The sequence below is a fragment of the Balaenoptera physalus genome (assembly GCF_965194825.1).
Source record: "Balaenoptera physalus genome assembly, chromosome: 8".
In the NCBI taxonomy this organism is placed as follows: Eukaryota; Metazoa; Chordata; class Mammalia; order Artiodactyla; family Balaenopteridae; genus Balaenoptera; species Balaenoptera physalus.
Window position 1 is genome coordinate 112,811,680 of NC_138887.1, and position 22,336 is coordinate 112,834,015.

The 22,336-nt window shown below is 43.6% G+C and overlaps 1 long non-coding RNA gene across 3 annotated transcripts in view; it reads right to left on the minus strand.

Moving 5' to 3' along the window:
• Positions 1–22,336, minus strand: part of LOC309666127 — a 581,994-nt gene that overhangs the window by 540,477 nt on the left and 19,181 nt on the right. The window contains exons 3-7 of one of the 3 annotated variants that reach the window (XR_014266920.1): positions 19,998–20,135; positions 16,052–16,183; positions 15,194–15,338; positions 7,050–7,814; positions 1,569–5,055 (exon numbers count right to left, since the gene is read on the minus strand). This is a non-coding gene — a long non-coding RNA (uncharacterized lncRNA). Of the gene's footprint in view, positions 1–1,568; positions 5,056–5,346; positions 7,815–15,193; positions 15,339–16,051; positions 16,184–19,997; positions 20,136–22,336 lie in introns of those variants that run through there. The other 2 variants (XR_014266921.1, XR_014266919.1) reach the window with 2 other exon arrangements.

Genomic DNA, 22,336 nt, shown 5'->3' on the forward strand with positions numbered 1-22,336 from the left:
TTCATAGGAGCTAAGAACAAACAGAGAAAAGATAAAAGTAGAATGTAGGCCATCCCAGCCAACTCTTAACTTGCCCGCCAAGTATATAAGAAGGCATGGTGGCCGATTCCCTGAAGTCTTGTGCCTATCTCACCATGGAGACACTCTTCCAGCCATCAAGTAATGGGATTCTGTACAACAAACCTAGCTGAACAGAAAGATTGAGCTACTAGTGCCAGGAGAATAAGCAAGAGAAGGGGCAGTTTAAGAGAGAAGAAAAGGTGACATACTGGACACAGGGGTCACAGCGAGAGGAAAGAGGGTTGCAGGTAGTAACTCTGCAGATGGGAAAGATGGGCTGGTGACTGGATAGTTATTTGGCTTGGAGACCACCTTCTGCCTTTAACTAGCAGCCAGGTGCAAAGCACGAGAGACTATCTTGAGTGGGATGAGTGTAACATGCAGTGAGTGAGTTTTCCCAGAATTATGTTTTCACCCACCAGGTGGATGGGGGGTGGGGGGTTACTCGAATATTAAACCAATTACTTTAAAATGTAAGCTGCTTTTTCACACATTCGATTTGCACATTTTAAAATCCATCCCTACCTTATCTCATCTGGGATTTCAAAACTTCCTCGCAGTGCATACATCTGCACAGAAACCAATTCCCACCGCTGGACCAGAATTTGGAGTGAAGTCGTCTCCAGGCAGGGCTCAGGACCAGTGAGAGGCAAGGGACAAGAGGCTGAGAAGTGGTGGGAAGAGACGTGACGGACTCTCGGAAGGCACTGCCGATATCAGAAATGGGGCTGAATTATAACGAGACTGACTTTGAAAGAGAACTTCAGATGCTTGAAGAGCCCAAGGTAGATCCATACTGCACTTTTTTTCTCTCTCCCTGAGCAAACCCCTCTGTTCTCACTATTCAATAAGAGCCTCAAAAAGCCAATGGCTTCTAAATTTGTGTCGTCCCATATCTCACTCTGGAACCCCAAGCCCTCTATATCCCCAAAGTCCTTTCTCCCATCTCCTTTTTGGATGCAGATTTTTGCTATACTCTGTCTCTAACTATCCTCTGCCTTGCAAGTGAAGGCTCTTTCCGTTTTAAGAACTATTATGGACTGGCATTTATATCTGAGATTAAAAATAACCCTCACCAGACTGCCTGTAAGATGTGGTTTTCTGAGAACCTGCAGGCCTTGAGAATGCAAATCAGAAAAGGATCCAATTGCCACCAACACTTCTAGAGAAAACTGCCATTTGCATCTGCACGCCAGATCCCGGATGTCTGCAAATAAATCAGTGGCTCCTTCAAACCAGAACCCAGGCACAGATTGAAAGCTCATGTGGAGGTGGATTTGGAAGAAGGAGTGAAAAGGACACAGCTCTGGAAATAGGGATGAATGAGCCCAAGTCACTGTCAGAAGAGAAGCGGGCAGCACATTCCTCAGTGTCTAACCCTAGCCTGACTTTGAACTGTATCGACAATGTTCCTTTAGTTCAATGGGTGTCATTTGCAACTGTTAGCCCTCCCTTCCACCCCCCCACCCCCAAGACACCTTCCTATACTTTCATTAACTACATCCTTTTAAAGAATGTCATCGTTGCCAGGGACACATTTTCAGGCCTGGAATACACAGAAGTGATTTTACTGAAAACGTGTCAATAAACTGTGATAATAGTAGCCCACCATGGCACAAAGTAGAAACAAAGTCCAGGGGGGACCTTCAAGATGGCTGGGACGAAGTGAGAGAGTAGCACCGACATATATACACTACTAAATGTAAAACTGATAGCTAGTGCAGCTGCATAGCACAGGGAGATCAGCTCCTGCTTCGTGACCACCTAGAGGGGTGGGATAGGGAGGGTGGGAGGGAGACGCAAGAGGGAGGGGATATGGGGATATATGTATACGTAGAGCTGATTCACTTTGTTATACAGCAGAAACTAACACAACATTGTAAAGCAATTATACTCCAATAAAGATGTTAAAAAAAAAAAGAAAAGAAACAAAGTCCAGTTTTATCTTCCTTAGGAAACAGATTTTCCTGAAATCACTTCTATCCACACACCTGAATGCAGTAATCCCATTAACTCTTTATCTGGCCCCCTAAATACCATACCATATCATAAGATATCAGTTAAAAAATTAAAAACCTGTTTTCTTTAAGATTCTATGCTTCCAAATTCTGACCTGGCTTTCCCTAATGGGCTGACCTCTGGTCTGCAGCTTCAACTTGTACTAAACCTTCCCCACTTAGGAATTCCACAAAATTTGTCTGTTTTAGTCTAGAACAGGCTGCAGAACCCATGGTCCTACTGTCCTTGTTTCTAGGGAACACACTGATGTCTTTAGGGGTGAAGGGGCATCACATCTGCAGCTTCCTCTCACACAGTTCAGAAAAAAAGTAATATGTATACAGTTGGCGTTTTGTATCCGTGGGTTCCACAGTCTTGAATTCAACCAACCACAGATGAAAAATATTGAAAAAGGAAAAAATAATTCCAGAATGTTCCAAAAAGCAAAACTTGAATTTGCCAGCTCCTGGCAACTATCAACTAATTACAAAGCATTTACTTAGGTATTATAAGTAATCTAGAGATGATTTAACATACAAGGGAGGATGTGGAAGGTTGTATGCACATACTACATCATTTTATAAAAGGTACTTGAGCATCCTCAGATTTTGGTATCCACAGGGGAATGGGGGGGTGATTGGAATCAATCCCCTGCAGATACCAAGGGACAACTGTACACATATTTAGAGAGAAAGACAAGAATCAAGTAATGCAGGCTTCCCTGGTGGCACAGTGGTTAAGAATTCCCCCGCCAATGCAGGGGCACGGGTTCGAGCCCTGCTCCGGGAAGATCCCACATGCCGCGGAGCAACTAAACCCATGCGCCACAACTACTGAGCCTGCACTCTATAGCCCGCGAGCCACAACTACTGAGCCTGCAAGCCACAACTACTGAGCCTGCGAGCCACAACTACTGAGCCTGCATGCCACAGCTACTGAAGCCCAGGTGCCTAGAGCCCATGCTCTGCAGCAAGAAAAGCCACCCAATGAGAAGCCCAGGCACCTCAACGAAGAGTAGCCCCAGCTCGCCGTTTACCCGCGCACAGCAACAAAGACCCAATGCAGCCAAAAATATAAATAAATAAATAAATTTATATATAAAAAAATAGAATCAAGTAATGCAGTAATGGTAACATTTCAATCATCTGGATGAAGGATATGCAAGAATCCTTTCTGCTCTTCTTGCGACTTGTCTAAAAGTCTGAAATTAAGTCAAAATCAGAGTTAAAAGAGGGACTTCCCTGGTAGCACAGTGGTTAAGAATCCCCAGTGCAGGGGACACAGGTTTGATCCCTGGTCCAGGAAGATCCCACATGCCACGGAGCAACTAAGCCCGTGCGCCACATATACTGAGCCTGTGCTCTAGAGCCCATGAGCCACAACTAGAGAAAGCCCACAAGCAGCAATGAAGACCCAACACAGCCAAAAAAATAAAAAGTTAAAGAAAAATTACCTGAAGAGCATTGTGAGCTTTAAAGGAAATAATATCTATGGAAAAAATGCTCTATAAATTATAAAGTGCTACATAAATGTTTTTAAACTGGAAAATTACATCCATGAAATTCATTTGATGTAATTTAAAAAATAAAAATAAAAAAAAATTTTTAAGTGTCAGTGGCTGAAGAAAACACGTATTTGTAACAGAGCAGGAGGACTTTATCGGGCCCTTCCGGACGGACCCTGCCTCCATATTCTCTGCTTTAGCTCCTCTCTAAAGTACCCAGATAACAGTATCTGACGCACATTTCCTGAGTTGTTTCACAGATGCTAAAACCCCCACCAAATGGAAGAAATTAACTACTTGATGACCATGAGCATGTAGCCCCCAGACCTACTGGCACCTAAGGATTGATACTGCTAACCCCTGTGACACCACCCTGTTACCTCACCATCAACAAATCAGAATTGTGCACAAGCTGACCACATACCCTGGGATGCACCCCACCCCCAAAACCTTGCCTTTACAAATACTTCGCTGAAATCCATCCTGCTTGGCGCCCTTCAACAAACACTGTACTTTCCTTCACCACAATCCAGTGTCAGTAGATTGGCTTTACTGCGCGTGGGCGAACGAACACAGCTTTGGTTCAGTAACATTTATTTCTTGCTCCTTCAAAGCCTTCTACATGCCCGCGCCCTCCAAGTGCAGCTGTTCTCCATCTCAGGCATTCAGGCTGCTTGGACCTAATGTTCCACCACCTCAAACGAGGCCCAGGGGTCACCTTAGCAAGAGAAGGGAGCTTGTGAGCTGCTGCCCTGCACTTCTGTGCATTGGTAAGGGTGTCACAAATCTCCTTCCACTCAGGGCCAGAACAAATGACACAGCCCCACCTACCTGTAAGGGGGGCAGGAAATGCAGGGACTTCCAGGCCATAATCGTGGAGCACTCCTGTCTCTGCCCCAGTATCTCCTCGAGTTCCCATTTTCTGCTGAACCCTTGTATTTCTCAAGATATGTGGGAAAGGAAAAGGAGAAGAGGGCTTCCCTGGTGGTGCAGTGGTTAAGAATCCACCTGCCAACACAGGAGACATGGGTTCGCGCCTTGGTCCGGGAAGATCCCACATGCCGCGGAGCAACTAAGCCCATGTGCCACAACTACTGAGCCCACGTGCCACAACTACTGAAGCCCGTGCTCCGCAACAAGAGAAGCCACCACAATGAGGAGCCCACACACAGCAACGAAGACCCAATGCAGCCAAAAATAAATAAATGAATTTATTAAAAATAAATAAATAAATCCTATCCCTTTTTAAAAAAAAAAGAAAAGGAGAAGAAAGGTATATATCTTACTTTATTCCTTCATTTCTCTTCTAATCACCTCCCAATGCTCCAACTTGGACTCTCTACCTGACCCCCAGTCAAATAGAGCAGGAAGCATCGCCTTCTTCAGGGATGGCCCAGATCAGGCCACTCCTGTTCAGAAATGTAGTGGCTTACACTTGTCCAAACAGAAAACAATGCTCTCCAATCACGGGGATCATAGACGTGGGGTCTTGACTGGACAACAAATGAAGACAGCATTGAGAATAAAGACAGGCAAATAGTAAACAATAAGCGTGTAAGAATTTCCCAAATCCACAAATACCGATCAACACCGACTCTACACCTAGACTCTTCACATTTAATATTCTCAACAGCTTGTTTGCACCCAGCCGAGTTCCAGCCACCTTGGAACAGACAAATTTTGGAGGTCACAGTACAGCACAAAAGATGTGTGTGAAGCCAGAGCAACAGCAATCTCCTCTGCGACCACAGAATGTAGATAACAACCCCCCGCCCCATTTAAAGAAAAAAAAAAAAAAAAAAAACACACACACGCAAGTGCAGAGCACAGGACTAACAGCATCAAACATGAAGACAGATGGGGGAGAATGAGGCTCCAGGGAGAGAAGAGAGTGATCTTAAAGCAGGGCAGTAAATGAAGAAAGCACAGGGCTGCTTGGATTTTACTGATTTATGCACCCAGAGAAAGGCAATTAAGCAGCTCTTCAGGGAGAATCGAGTTACAAGGGTCCCCGAGCTCACTGGTAACTCATCCCACCTTCATGGTAACATTTCTTACCCGCAGTCACAGGATAAGGACGGTTCTACTCCTCCCACCACAAACCTTGAAAATCTGGCCCCAGAGTAACCCCCCTGCTTCCTCTAGTCACAGCCCTAAGCCTTGGAGTGCGCTTCCCAGAGCTTAGCTCTTCCATCATCTCCTGGGCCACCTCCTGAAGCAAAGTCGTGTGACAACACACCCAGCACACACCTAAGGCAAGTCTTATTTCTTGCCTTCTTCCTTCCTTCCCTCCCTCTTTCCTCCCTACTCTCCTTCCTTCAACAAATTACTTACCAAGATCCTAACGTGTGGCCAGGCACAATCTCCTTAATTTAGAAAATAAGACTTTCCAACGTGCAATTTAAAAGTAAGAAGCACCTGTTCCCAGGTAGATAGCTAGAAATACATGCAGCGAGACAGAATCCAGCTCCGGCTGGATATTTCTGCCCACCCACCTGAGAAGAAAGAAAAAATCCAGGTTTTTTTCATTGCCCATCCTGAGTAGAATTGTGGGCATGAAAGCAGCGTGCGCTCACAGGGGTAGATACATAAAAAACGTCCTGCTTCCAATATCTGCCAAGCACCTGGAGTAAAGCTTTAACAGTTCATTCCTGGGCTTCCCTGGTGGCACAGTGGTTAAGAATCCGCCTGCCAAGGCAGGGACCACGGGTTCGAGCCCTGGTCCGGGAAGATCCCACATGCCGCGGAGCAACTAAGCCCGTGAGCCACAACTACTGAGCCCACGTGCCACAGCTACCGAGGCCCACGCATCTAGAGCCCGTGCTCCTCAACAAGAGAAGCCACCACAATGAGAAGCCCGGACACCGCAACGAAGAGTAGCCCCCGCTTGCTGCAACTAGAGAAAGCCCGCACGCAGCAACGAAGAACCAACGCAACCAAATATAAAAAATAAATACATTAAAAAACAAACACTGATTTAAAAAAAAAAGTTCATTCCTATTTAGAACCTAAAGAAAGGTGTATTCTGCTTAACTGCTCCCTGCCTCTCCCCACATCACTTTTGAGCGTGTTTCTTCTCTCCGGACCTGGAGCTCTGACGAGGTCTGGGCCCACTTCTCCTGCTTCGCATTTCCCCAGGCCCTATACTGATGTGGAAGGCACACAACATTTGTTTATCTTATTGCGTTATCCTCATTACCTGCTGCACTCTATCGTGACTATTCCACTCCATTCAAACAGACAAACCTGCACCTCGTTTCGTGCATGAAACCGGCAGCCATTTTTGGTGCTCCATAATCTCCAAAACAACAACAAAAACAAAGCCATCTCACCCCAAATCATTACCTCTCTCTTTCAGAAAGAACTGTGAATAGAATATATTTGTCATTTTTGAATGCTTCAAATAGTCATTATAATTATATATAAACACATCCCATATAATAAAAAACAATAGGTAACTTTGGTTTTAATAATGATAGTCACTCACAGTTTTTAGTCTTCGTCTATGGCCTGGTCCACTGTGTTGCAGGTCCCAGGAGTGAAGGAAGCAGGCTTGTCCAGCCACAAGGGGACAAACTGGGGTTTCGCTATCTCCTTGGTGTCCTCAAGAAGCCCACGGAAGTTTTCTGGTGATGGTTTCTGCGTTTGGGCAGCCATACATTTACACGTTGGGAAGCATGTTGGTTGGATTCGGAGCTGCAGAGGTGTGAGCTGCACCCCTTCCTGTGGAGCCATATGCCCTGGCTTTTCCTGCCAGCACAGACTGGAAAGACCGTCTACTTCTTTTTCCCTATGTGAGTGCCAGTAATTCAGTCCGGGTCCTTCCAGCCTTTTCCCACTCTTTTCTCTTCTTCCCTTCCTCTACCTCCTCCCACAGATGTCTAGGTAAGAGAAAAATCATCCGGTGTTCCTGAGAAAATAGGGAAAACCACGGGCTTCCGGAGGCCTCCCCACTGCTCGGCCTCCGGGTGCAGACGGCTCAGCACTCAGCCGCCTCTCCCCTTCTAGGAAGAGGGTCTTTTAAGTTCATGGGGTGAATCAGTAGAATTTTGAAATCCCCTCTCCCCCAAAATCATCTTGTACCAGGTTTATTCAACGAGCCGGATTCTGCAAGGGACCCTGAAAAGCGATTTTCTCTCACCTCATCATTGCCTTTGGTTTTACAGCCTAAAAGGTCTTTTTCCAGCCTCGAGCAACCTTCCAGGTAGAGCCCGTGGCTTTCCAGACAAGTCAGGAATTAAAACAGCATAACCTTCAGTTAAAAAAAAGAAAAGAAAAATTCAGTTCTATTGTAATCAAAACCATTATCTTCCACTTAATTTAAAGTCCGTCCTGCCTCCAGCTAGGCCTGAGCCACACAGCCGCTCCGCCCCCGGGACGGGGGAAGAGCTGCGCGAGATCTCTTCATCAACCTCGTTTCCCGCTAGCTCAGCCACCTCCCATTCCTGGGAGGAGCCAGGGAAGAAGGAAGTTGAGTCCGCCCTCGGTATCCCCAGGTTCCTTATCCGCAGATTCAAGCAACTACAGATGGAAAATATTCGGGGAAAAAATTTCCAGAAAGTTCCAAAAACTAAAACTTGAATTTGCTGGGCACCCAGGAACTATTTACAAAGTATTTACATTGTATTACTCTGCCATTTTGTATAAGGACTTGGGAATCTGCAGATATCCTGGAGGCGTGGGGCAGGCGGCGCACGAGGATCCTGAAAGCAATCACCTGCAGATACCAACGGAGGACTGGAGAAAGCATAGAATATTACTTAACTAGTGCTGGTGCAATCTGGCTACTCCATGCCCAAATACTGACTGTCGTTGGCAGAAAATACCTTCCCCAAAGCTGTCCACATTCTAATCTGTGAAACCTGTGAATACATTACCTTCCATTGAACAAGGGACTTTGTGGATGTGATGAAGTTTAGGACCTTCAGATGGGAAGGATTGGCCTGGATTATCCAGGTGGGCCCAATGTAATCCCAAGTGTCTTTATAACAGGGAGGCAGGAGGGTCAGAGTCCGAGAAGGAGGTGTGATGGTGGAAGCAGAGGTTAGGTGATATCATTGCTGGCCGGGAGCTGGGAGCCGAGGAAGGAGGGCAGCCTCAAAGAGTTGGAAAGTTCAAGGACAGAAATTCTCCACTTGAGCTCCCAGAAGAAACACAAGCCTGCTAGCACCCTGATCTTAGCCCCCTGAGACCCATGTTAGACTTCTGACCTCCAAAGCTATGAGATCATGAAATGTGCATTGTTTTAAACCACAAGTTTTTGGTAATCTATCAGAGCGGCAATGAGAAACTAATATGCTGACTCATGGAGAACTTTCCAGACTCCCACAGTGGGAATCTTGGCATGTACTGTATGGCCAGGCTGCTCAAGGGGGCTGTTCTGCTGTTCTCTGTACATCCCCTACTCGACCAGCGCCTGCTTCACCTACACCTACTCACAGGACTGACCTTGCCCCTCTGCTAGTTTCCCTGGTAACCAATGAGCCAACCTGACATCAATTCCGTCTTAACTAGCAATCTCTCCCCCTCCATGGCCACCCCCCTACCTCTACCACCCCCACCCCGGAGGGACGACTGCCACCTTGTCCTGCCTGCGGCCCACCGCACACGGTGGGGTGTGGCTCCAGGACCTTGCCTCCAACATGTAAGATCCTCCATCCATTAAACCACTGATGTCTCTGTTGCTGACTCCGGGCTCTTTCTTCGGTCTTAAAGCTGGGCATGCGCACAGGCCTTGTAGGCCTTCAGGGTACAACACAACACGTACCTTTCTCGAAAGCACTGCTTCTCAACCAGGGGCAATGTTTGCCCCCCACCCCCAGGGGGTATTTGATAAAGTCTGGAAACATTTTAAATTACATTAACTGGTGCAGGGGCAGGGGGGCAGTGATTTCTAGTGGGTGGAGGCCAGAGATACAGCTGACCATCCAACAATGCACAGGACAGACTCCTACAGCAATTATTAGGTCCAAAACGTCAGTAGTGTCAAGGCTGAAAAATCCTGATCTAAAGCAAGCAATGAACTCTTTGGCTTCTTAGAAATCTCTCTCCTGTCCAACAGACAGCCCCCCTCCAAGAGGGTCCTTTCAAAATAACTTGAGATTGATTCACTTCTACCACCTGTGCCTGAGGGGAGGGTAATGACCCTTCTTGGCTCACCAAACATCCCCAATTCATGCAGCCCCTACTGAAGGATCCTCTCTTTTGTAGGTTAGAGGTGGGAGATTGTATGGCTCTTGTCATAACTGACACCATCTCGGTTCCATACAGTTCCTCCAGCCCTTACGCTGACCCTACCCAGGGCTGTGTGGCATATCACTTCCCTGTCATCAAGGGCTTTGTAGTTAACAGACATTTTTTAATCATCATTAAGACCAAGTGGCCTTTATGCTCTGTTAGTCCCCCAACAATGAAGAACTTCGCTGATGTGTTCCCAACTCCCAAAGACTAGTTACCCATTCATAAATCTTGACTTAGGAATGTACATCCTGTTTCTTTCCAAGCACGTACCCCCATACCCTCTTATAGGTTAACTATAAAATTGTCCCAGTGGCCCCGCAGGGTTGTAGAGTGCAGCTTCTAATGCTTCTGGATTGTGGTCTACTGATCACACACTGTGAGTAAGTCACCCTATAAGAAACTGATCCACTGATTTTATGGAGCTGCCTGCCTTGTTTTTCGGTCTCAAGAGGGAGGAGATATGCGGATATATGTATATGTATAGCTGATTCACTTTGTTATAAAGCAGAAACTAACACACTATTGTAAAGCAATTATACTCCAATAAAGATGTTAAAAAAAAAAAAAAAGATAACTTCTCAGTTGGTGGGCACTTTTAATTCCCTCCGTCCTCCAACAGAGATGAATTAAGAATTCTCTCCAGATTATGTGGCCACTTATCACCAATTGTATTCCACTTGAATGGTTTAGAAAACACTCAAGAGCCTCATTTAATATCCTGTTACACACCTTCCTTAAGACAATTAAGGCATTGTTAGAGTTTAGAGATTTTCCTGTTAACTAATTCTGCAGGGAAGCATTGTAAGCAAACATTTCCATGAAATGACGATGATTTTCATTTCCTGAATGTGTCTTTCACACAAATTTGTAGAATTGGAATGGGTAGACACACTCTAATATTGTATGTATCAGAGAAAGGACACACACAAACGAAAGAAAAGAGTATAGGGAGCATGGCGGGGCCTGTGTGCTTCATCCAGTCATTCATGAATTCAGCAAATATTCTACTCAAACATGACCTTTCCATCAAAACTCTCCCTGACCAGTGTTTAAAATAACCCACTTACCACCCTATGCCCACTTTCCATCCTCTCACCCTTTTTCTTTCTTTTTTTAATTGAGATGTAACCGCATGCCATAAAATTCACTCTTTTAAGTGTATAATTCAGTGGGTTTTAGTATATTTACAAGATTTGTGCAACCAATCACTGCTATCTAATTCTGGAACATTTTCATTACCCCAATAAGAAACCCTGTTTCTTTAGCAGTTATTCCCCATTTCCCCTCTCTAGTTCCTGTCAATCACCAATCTACTTTCTATCTCTATGAATTGGCCTATGCTGGGCATTTCATATGAATGGAATCAGCCTTTTGTTTCTGGCTTCTTTTACTTAGCATAATGCTTTCAGGGTTTATCCCTGTTGTAGTATATATCTGTACTTCATTCCTTTTTCATGGCTGAATAATATTTCTTTGAAAGGATATACCACCTTTTTCAAAATTTCTCAGACATTTGGGTTGTTTTCTCTTCTTCACTATCATGAATAATGCTGTTATGTACGTTCACATTCAAGTTTTTGTGTGGACATATGTTTTCAATTGTCTTGTCCTACCTAGGAGTATAATTTCTGGATCATATGGTAACTCGATGTTTAACTTTTTGAAGGACTGTTGAACTGTTTTGCAAAGTGGTTGCACCATTTTACATTCACACCAGCAATGTATGAGGGTTCCAATTTCTCCACATCCTTGCCAACACTTGTAATTGTCTTTTATTTTTGCCATCCGAATGGATGTGAAATGGTAGCTCATTGTGGTTTTGACTTGCATTTCCCTAATGACTAATAGGGCTGAGTGCTTTTTTCACATACTTATTGGCCACTTGTATATTTTCTTTGGAAAAAATATCTTCAAATCCTTTGCCTGTTTCCTTTTTTTGAAGTACAGTTGATTTACAATATTGTGCTAATCTCTGCTGCACAACAAAGTGACTCAGCTTTACACATTCATTTTTAATATTCTTCACCATTATGGTAAAGAGACTGGATATAATTCCCTGTGCTATACAGTAGGACCTTGTTGTTTATCCATCCTAAATGTAACAGTTTGCCTTTGCCTGTTTTTTAATTGAGCTGTCTTTTTATTGTTGAGGCTGTAAGAGTTCTTTATATATTCTGGGTACTAGACTCATCATATATATGATTTGCAAATATTTCCTCCCGTTATGTGGGTTGTCTTTTCACTTTCTGGATGGTGCCCTTTGAAGCACGAAACTTTAAATTTTGACAGTCCAATATTTGAAAATTTTCTTTCATTGCTTGTACTTTACATGTCATATCTAGGAAACCTTTGTGTAATCCAAGATCACAAAAATTTACACTTATACTTTCCTGTAAGAATTCAATAATTTTAACTCTTACATTTAAGTATTTGAGCCATTTTGAGTTAATTTTTGTACATAGTATGAGATAGAAATCTAACTTCATTCTTTTGCATGAGGATATTCAGTTGTTCCATCATTTTTGAAAAGACTATTCTCCCCCCATTAAGCAGTTTTGGCACCCTTGTTGAAAATCAATACGTTATTTTCTTTATGGTGCTTATCACCATCTGAAATTATCATCTGCCCTTCTCAAACTCCCTCACTCCTCTCCCCCTACATTTTCTCCCCCCCAACACACACACAAACTAAACTAAGTTTCACGAAGACAAAGTTGTCTCACTTACGGTTTATATCCAATGTCTGGGATATAGTCAGCAATTAATAAATATTTGTTGAATGAATGAATAAAGGAAACTCCACTTTTTTTTTAGAAAAAAAAAATGGCCACTGTATGTATCTATACTTCCTGAGTGCAAGAAATCATTTAACTTAGGGCAAAAAAGATTGCTGTGTGATGGGCCTAAATGAGATTTCATTACCACTTCCTGGACTGGGTGTGATGAAAGTAATTAGGCAAGTAACTACACATTGATAAAGAGAGAGCCTGCAGAGAACTTCAGTAGAAATCCAAAGGCAAGTGTAAAGGGACTATCCATGATACAGTACTTGATATTCAGCAACGTCCTCATCTCCTAACGATGTCTACTCACCTCTGAATGGTGAGCTCGATGTACTAAACCAGCTCTCAGGTCAAGCACAGTGTTTACTGGTATTCTAGTATTCTGATGTTTTGAATTCTTTAGAAACAGGCTCTGTAGTCATCTAAAGTTAGCCTATTTAAGGAATATAGTTTTTATTTGCAATATGTCTTTCAAAAATAAATATTGGGCTTCCCTGGTGGCGCAGTGGTTAAGAATCCGCCTGCCAGTGCAGGGGACATGGGTTCGAGCCCTAGCCCGGGAAGATCCCACATGCCGCAGAGCAACTAAGCCCGTGTGCCACGACTACTGAGCCTACGCTCTAGAACCCATATGCCACAACTACTGAGCCCGTGTGCCACAACTACTGAAGCCTGCACGCCTAGAGCCTGTGCTCCGCAATAAGAGAAGCCACAGCACCGCAACGAAGAGTAGTCCCCCGCTCGATGCAACTGGTGAAAGCCCACGAGCAGCAGCAAAGACCCAACGCAGCCATAAATAAATAAATAAATAAAATTAAAAAAAAAAAATTAACCAACATGTTAATTAAAAGATACACTATTAAGAGACAATATAGGGACTTTTCTGGCGGTCCAGTGGTTAAGACTCCATGCTTCCATTGCAGGTGGCACAGGTTTGATCCCTGGTCTGGGAACTAAGATCCCACATGCTGCACGGTGCAGCCAAAACAAAACAAACAAAAAAACACAACAACAACAAAATCTCATATTTAAATAAAAGAGGAGAGACAATATGAATTTTCTTATAAAAGCTTTCTGAAGTATTTCTGACCATGAGTATAAAGATTCAGAGCTCTCCCTAAAAGTGAGTAGATAAAACTCTTAGCCAGCCGCCTAAAATAGAAAAGGTTCTCAAAGACTTTCCTGAGGCTCCTATTTAGAAAGGAAGAGCGTGCCCTCCCACTAGTGGAAGAATTAAGTAATTGCTTGATTTTCCAAGAAGGATTCATAGACTTCATCTTATGGTGAAAACTGTTAGCTAAGCTTTAGAGCCACATAATTCATTGCCTGCACGAGACGTGAATTGAAGAGATCATTGAAAACTCCAGGGACTACAGAAGCCAGGAACATAAAGGTCTATTTTCCGGGTAAGAAAAACAAACCAAGTACCAGGAAAATAATCAAACTGTATTTTTCGGAACTATGACTGCAACCAAATCACATAATATGTGCATGCGTGATATTGACAATTGTATCTCAAATTCAAAGTTGAAAAAAAAAATCAAGATAAAAGGGTTTCCCCGGTGGCGCAGTGGTTAAGAATCTGCCCACCAAGGCAGGGAACACGGGTTCGAGCCCTGGCTGGGGAAGATCCCACGTGCCGCGGAGCAACTAAGCCCGTGCGCCACAACTACTGAGCCCGCGAGCCACAACTACTGATCCGACGTGCCACAACTACTGAAGCCCAAGCGCTTAGAGCCCGTGCTCTGCAACAAGAGAAGCCACCACAATGAAGAAGCCTGCGCACCTCAACAAAGGGTAGCCCCTGCTCGCCACTAGAGAAAGCCTGCGCACAGCAACGAAGACCCAACACAGCCGTAAATAAATAAATAAAAACCAAGATAAAAATTGGAATATTTTACTGCTAGTATTTTCTTTCACAATTTGTTGACTTTTATTTTGGAACCAGAAATCTGCAACTTTTTCTTTGGCAGCAATATTTCATTGCTAAATCTTGTTTTAAGTTTGATATGAACTCAGAATTCAGCCTTGACAGGTAGTCTTGACTAGAAGTGATGTTTGATATTGGAAAAGAGCTGTTGAAAAACGTAGGCATTTTCAAAGATTTTCAAAAGCTCTCTGCACAATTGCGAAGGTATTTGCAGGAGTTTGACTTTCTAGTGTCACCGTACTAAACTTCCCGTCCTGTACGACACCACGGCTCATCTTCCACATTCTAGGTAAGAACTGATAAAGGAGCACAGAGCAGTGGGAGGTTATTTTCAGAGTTTGAGATCAATAAACCACTTTGAAAAGTCAGTTGTCAGTGTATCCATCACGGAATTCAGGCCATCAATTACAGTTCGAGAAACTAATTCTAGCACAGAAAAGAGGACCAGGTAACACTCTGCCAGATAACTGTCTCCATAATGCTTTATAACTACTGTGAATGGCTTTGTAGGAAATATTCAAAGTGTCTGTCAACCCAAAGGGCCAAGTATGTGACAACAATCTTTGCTGCTTAACATAAGCAAAGATTTTTGTTTTTCCTCAGATGATGTGAATGAGTTTGTTTCAACAGTTCAGTAATACCCCATAGCCTCAGCCATGACTAAGCCTCTCAACCTACCTGCCGTGAGGAGACTGCCGTGTTATGTGTCCAATTCATCAAACACTCTGTGGTCCAAACCCTAGGAGGAGATCCAGCTTACAGGTGGTGAGCTCTGCGTCCATGATGTATTCCACTTTTAACTTCCAGCAGAAAGCAATTTCTGCTGAATAATGCAAATGAGTAGATGTCAAAGCTGTGTCCTTATGTAACTTACGACATGAAACTTATATTTAATGGCAAGTCCAATATGAGCATCATCTATCCCAGGAACATCACCTACATAAAATTGTTTGAAAGTTTCCTCTGTTACAAAAATGAATTTCTTAATCGCTTCCTCATACTGTGCCTGTCATGGACATGCTGTCCAAAATATTTTCAATCATAAAAATTCTCAAACCCCTGGGGCTTCCCTGGTGGCGCAGTGGTTAAGAATCCGCCTGCCAATGCAGGGGACGCTGCAACTAGAGAAAGTCCGCGCGCAGCAACAAAGACCAAAAGCAGCCAAAAATAAAAATGTTTTTAAATTAATTAATTTTTTAAAAAATCTCAAACCCAGAGTGAATAAATAGAGCTAATTATTACATCTAAGTACTACTAAATATGTACCCTCATCAGCTGTAATAGCAAATGTCACAGTGTTTAAAACTTTCACACAATTTATCTTTTCGTTTCCTAGCCATATTTCCAGGACATTGAACAACAGCCTTTCCAGTTACGCTTACATTTGCACGTGCTTCCATCTTTTCAGGACACACAATTTCCGCTACATTCAAAAGATACTCTGTTACAACTTGCGGTCTGTGAAGACATTGATGTCCCAGGCAGATTTTTCACTTAAATACATAACTGCTTATTTTATGAACAACCAGAACAAACCTTGTTGACATTTCAGTTCTCTTGGCAGTGCATTAGGTTTTGATCACATCTCTTCCACATCCCTGGTCTTTGTTCTTCCAGTGGTTTATTTCATAGGGCATCTAGGCTGTTTTCTTTAATTACATTTGTCGACTAAGAAAAAAAAAAAGGTACAACCTAAAGAGTTATGTTTTATTCAGGGACATTACTGAGGACTATAGACTGGGAGGCAGCCTCTCACATAGCTCTGAGGAACTGTTCCAAAGAGGTAAGGGAAGAGCCAGGATATATAGTTTTTGTTGGGAAAAAACAAAAAACAAACATGTAGCTGAACATCAAAAGATTACTGCTAATCACAAAAAACCAGACATGTCAGGTTAATGATTTTAGTGCTTTTCTACATATGGGAAGATGCAAAAGTCTGGGCCCATTGAAATTATTCCTTTGATAAGCATCTTAACTATCTAGGGCCAGACAGTTTTTTTCTCCATCCTGAATTTCCTCTCAGGGCACACAGTGGGGTGGCTACAGTGACTGATGGCTTGATGGTGGGCATAATTCATTGTTTACTGTAATGGCAGGCAACACTCTTTGTTTACTAAAATGGCAAGCAATATTTTTTTGTCCACATATCCTTTGCCAAATAAGCACATAGGAATGGTTTTCAGTTTATAAAGAACATTTGACCCTCTAGGCTTATCTTCTTTTTCCTCCTTTTCATAGTGATATGAGAAATATCTTTGCTTTCCTAACACTATGTAGTAGAAGTGATTTTCACAAGCTCAAATCTCAGTTTTTAAAAATATTATAATTTTCTGTAATTCAACCTCTGGATATGGTATCCCTCTACCTGGTGGGAGAATTGTCCTCTTAGTTTCCTCCAGGAAGTCAGTCAGTCACTTCCACAAAGATGTTGGGTGGCTTGGTTCCTGTTGCCCCAGAATTGACCCTAGAGCCCACACTATAAACCACACAGGAAAGTACCCTTTACCTGTAGTCATTCTAACCGTCCCCTGCTCCAAATTAGACTTGCAATGGGGAGCTTTGGAGATGCCAATGCTTAGCTTTTCTCCAGAACAATGGCTCAGAATTTTTGAGGGTGGGAGACCTGGGTGTGGATTTTTTTTTAAGCCCTTCAGGTAATTCAGGCAATTCTGGTATGTAGACAGGGTTAAGAAGGACAGATTAAAGAAAGCAGCCAAGAACTAAGGCTACGTACTTACCCTGAAAGTTTACCAAAATGGGGAAATGCCAGCCCTACTGTAACCAGCCAGGTTCCCAACAGCAACCCTCCACCTCGGTCATACTTTAAAAAAGATGAGGGGAGGGAGAGAAGAGGAGGGTGACGTGAGTCATGGGCAGCGTGCTGGACAGTGCCACAAAGCCCTCTCAACAACTCACTTGTTCTCCTCAGGAGACGGCCAGTACAGGGCTGCCTGGCCCCCAGAGGCACCAGGGCCAGATGGTGTAGGGGAAGCAGCACCCACAAGACAGTACGTTCACCACAGCAGCCAGTAAAGTCATGAGACACCCTCCGGCCCTCCTCTCCACACCAGCACCCTGGAGGACAAGGAAGGAGAGACCGGTGTCTCAGAGCCTACCCCACTCCCATCCAACCCAAGCAGATGGGTCTCAGCTCAAACTGTGCTTGGGACAAAGGGAGAAGGTAAGGTTTAAACCAAATATGACACTAAATTGGATTGAGTAGTAATAAGCAAAAAAGACTAGAAAAGATGCAACCTGCCCAAGATACCACTATGGGATTGAAACCGACCAGGACCCTGTGGGGTCCCACCGGATACAAAAACATTTCCATGTCTCCTGTTTCTTGTTTGTAGAAAAAGGTTTTAGACTCCTAGACCTTTCCTTGAGTTTCAAAGCGCAGATTCAAACAGTTACAACTAGGGAAGTGAGGGAGTGCAGAAACAAAGGAAAAGCAAGCCCAACAAAATCTTTTCCACGATGGTTAGCTTAAACTAATGCCTTGATTTATGACCCCAAACTGTGGAGATAATGTCCTGTGGCTTCAACCAGCTGCCCCAAGTGAACTTAAAATTGATGACACCAGGAGGGCTAATTAAGAAATGAAGCTTCTGAACCATCACAGAAGCTCTGAGTAAATAATAAAATGCTTCAGCCATGGCTTTTGCTCTCTCCTGGAAAGAAGTTAAGGGATCACAAAACCATGATTTACTAGTTTGCTTTGCAGGCACGCATAGATCGATCACAATCACCAAGGACACCCCGAGTCACAAGACAGTGCCAGGAAGTCTGCAATGGAGGTCTTATCAGGAAGGTGAGATCACAGAGATCCCCTCCCCTTTACCTTTTTTGCCTTTAAAAACCTCGCACCCCAGCCAGCCAACCAGTTGGATTTGAGATGAGTCTAGGTCTCCATCTTCTGAGTTGGCACCTCCTCTACAAATAAACCTTTCTCTGCTCCAAACTCTGTTTCAGTTTGGCCTCACTGTGCATCGGGCACATGAACTTGGGTTCGACAACAGGATGGGAATAGATTCAACAGCACAGAGCTGAGCACTGTATTGAAAGGGAAATCTTGTTCATGTTTATCCCCCTCACTGAGTTGACACTGCTCCCGAAGCCAATTATTCTTTAGTGTTTTCTCAGTCACTGTAGGCTTGAACCCTAGGATTACAAGATTTTCTTAGGAGTCCTCCTTCCTATCCTCCCCGAGGTGAGGTATATGTCATTTGGGGATCAAACAGAGACTTGGAGGGGGGGCAGGAGGTGGATATTCCTCTGTCCTTGCACTGGCTTCATCAGAACCCAAGCTTGCAAAGCCTCCTTGGTATGACCGACCACCAGACCCCTTTGGAATCTACTAACTCCCTCAGCAAATTTCCAAACCCGTTTTGTGAACACAAGGAAGACACAGTGATTCTCCCAAGGGTGGATGGGCTGTGGGAGACTCGGGAGCAAGCTTGCGCTGCCCCCTCTGCCACTGACACCTCCCCGCAGCCATGAGTGACGGGCCAAGACGTAGGGCCCCTTTCAGAGAGATGCTTACCCTCTCCAACTCTTCCCTCCCACCTCTCTCATTCCTCCCTAACTTGGAAAAGCATTTTCTAGTCTGCACGGTGGTGCTTGAGATAGAAGTGAAAGGACAATGGTTCCCCAATCACATATTCTTCCAAATCTGTTCTAGCCTACACCTGGACCAAAGTTTTTGAACTTAATAGCTAAGAATTTGAAACCTTTGGTGTTTGGTTCCACCATGAGAGTCTCCCCAAAATACAGGTGCCTCCATTCTAGCTCCCCAAATGAGAAAGGATCAAAATAAATAAATAAATCGGCCCCCCATCCCTATAAATACAGTGCCTGCCCACAGGTCCCCTATGCTTTTACCTCTTAAAATCAGAGAAAAACGTGAATGAACACCAACAGAAGATGCTAACAAATCAATGGAAATCAATAATTATGTGCAAGAAATTTGGGGAGATGTTATTTATTACAAACCTGTATAACTTGGGACAAAATAAAAAAGATGAATTCACTGCTTTGTAATACGTGAAAGCTGCTGACAAATACTACTCTCCTCTATTAGTAGAAGTAACATAAGTAACGTGACTCTCTTACTGAAGATGCAGAACTTGTCAAAGAACCTTGTTTTCTGTCTCTGTCTATTATGAATAAAGTCATTCTTGTACCAGTCTTTGTGTTGAATTTTGCATGAATTTTAATTTCCCTAAACAATGCTTTCTTGACTTTGCAGTATACTGCTTTGTCTGGTGCTATTTTTAAACAAATATGATTTAATAATACAATTTTATAATAAAAATAAATCTCTCACTTTATTTGAAATAAAATTAATTTGGGATTAGGGAAATCCATTTTATTATCCTTCCATTTATATTATAACAATTATAATAGGGCAAGCACACTGGCCCAAAGCCTCAGGGTCAAGAGGAATTGGTAGATACTGTAACACTGAAAAGTGCATACATACCTGTTTTAAATGGGCAGCCACTATTCTACTTCAAACAATTCACCATGCAGACCCAATATTGCCAAATCTTCTAATTTTTCAAGAGAAGACAGATTTTTGTGTGTACATGTATGCAATCTCCTAAATTTAGATGTTGACCTATAAGATAAAAATTGATCATTAGTGGACTAATGCTGTCCAACATTAGGCAGTACAAGACAAAACACAACTGCAGGCCAGATTTTGCTTTATGTTTCCAAATGATAAGAGACAAAGTGAGAAGAAAGGAAAGGAAGAACAAAGTAAAAAGAGTGACATGTGCAAGAAGCAGAAAATAGATAGAAAGAGACCAGACTAGCGAATAGTCTCTTTTGCTTCACTCCTGGGTCTGTGACAATGTACGTGACACCCGTGCCTCTGGCTTTTCCAGTTCTGGGTCACCTCTGGGTAACCTGGGGGGTGGGGCAGGGTACCTGGGAGGGGTTACTTGACAAGGAAACACTACTTGCTGTTCATTGTCACTCTCCAGAATGAGAACATCAGCAGGGCCTCAGAAGGCTGGTCACAAAATGAGATACCCCACCTCCCAGATATCTTGGAACTAGAAGTTAGGAGATTGGGTTTTCTTGTATTTGGTATTTTTAAAATCAGAATTACTGAGGTAACTGAAAAGAAAGCTACTGATCATATCAAGCTTAAGAGGCTCCCAAGTGAAAATGTAAGGTCACCAGCAAAGACTAAATTCTGAGTTCCTGGGTCCTCAAGCACATATTTCAGAGAGTCCCTCACCTCCTAAATGGTAAAAAAATCACACATACACACACACACGCGCGCACTCTCTCACATTCGTCCCTTTATAGTTCAGACAGCTTGGGACTTAACTCAGCTGTAAAGAAAAATGTTTATGAAAACACACTCTTTTGATAGCTTTCCTAAGTGATATCTATCTAGGACTATTTAAGGTTGGCATAACTGTTATAGCAAAACAAATTTGATTTTGAGGTTTCATTTCAATTCCTAAAGAATAGAGAAATATACATTTTTTCCAAATACTACATGCATCCATACCCACTGAAAAACAGAAAATTGATTTAAAGTCATCATGTCATTCGTATGAACCCTGCCAAGAAAACAGACTGTATAATCTCTCTCCGTGCTTATTATAAAGAAATATTATCTCATTGTTTGCAAAAGCCAAAGGCAGCAGAGAGCTAACAAGAGCTTTAAGGATAACATCTTATCAATACTGTATGTTGCCCTACTTTAACCAGATTAAGTTCTCTCCACTCCTTCCTCCCTCCCTCCCTTCTTTTTTTTTTTTTTTCCTTTCTTTCTGTAAAACACACCTAAACTTCCAGATAGGCCAGAATACCCTGTCTTTGAATTGGTTGGCTTTAGACAGAAAACAGAATTCCTAAGGGATCCACTTTGCAAACTCTACACAACACCCTTGTGCCCTGAGAGATGCTGAAAGTTACAGTGTGAAGGATTTCTTTACCCACAAAATCACCCCAGACATCATCCACCACGTGGAGCAGCTAAGGGGATTTTGGCTGCCGTGGAAGTCCAGTCTGGAAGGCCCAGTACAGGGCCAGGTGTCTCAGACCTGGCTGAGTCCTTGCAAATGAGAATTGGCCTAGCAGCTGGGGTCAAGCCAAGGGCAGGGATTTGAGAGGCACCAGATCGTCCCACAATCCAGCACCATCTTCCCCTTCTAGTACCTCAGTGTCTGCTAAATTCCACTGTGGTTCCTGCTTTTCTGGGAGAGAATTCCGCTGGAATTCTCTTTTGTTATTCTCTCAGGCATGCTTTACTTTGGGCTTCTAAGCCAGAAGCATCTATTGAATAAGACACAAGAAACCATAAGTTCAATCAACCAGTAACAAGTCTTGAGTTGAGGGAGGGGGACAGACACCAAGGGCAGAAATCTGAAGCCATCGGGGCAGGAAAGGAAGGAAGAGACGCTGAGAGGGAGGGAGCCCTCCACCCAGCTCCTGTTTCCCTCACCCATCTGGAGAGAAGCGGACTCCTTAGAGGAACGTGGAGGAATGGAAATTGCTTCCACACTCAGTAACATGGGTTTGTGGGAAGAGGAAGGGATAAACAAGCTGGAGGCCCAGTCCCCAACCTGTGAAGGCTAGGGGAGCTCTCTGGACCCCTTCTCTAGACCGGAAGGCAGTGCCTTCTACAGGAGAGGTGAAAGTTGGGGGGAAACGCCCATCTCTGGGGTCCTCTACGGGGAGGTCACAGGTTACAGGCAGTTAGACGTTTCTATCAGTGGAAGGAAGACAGAAGCATTCTGGAGCCTGGGACACAGCTCAGGTGGCCCACGCAGGGCAGGCCCAGGCAGAAAACAGCAG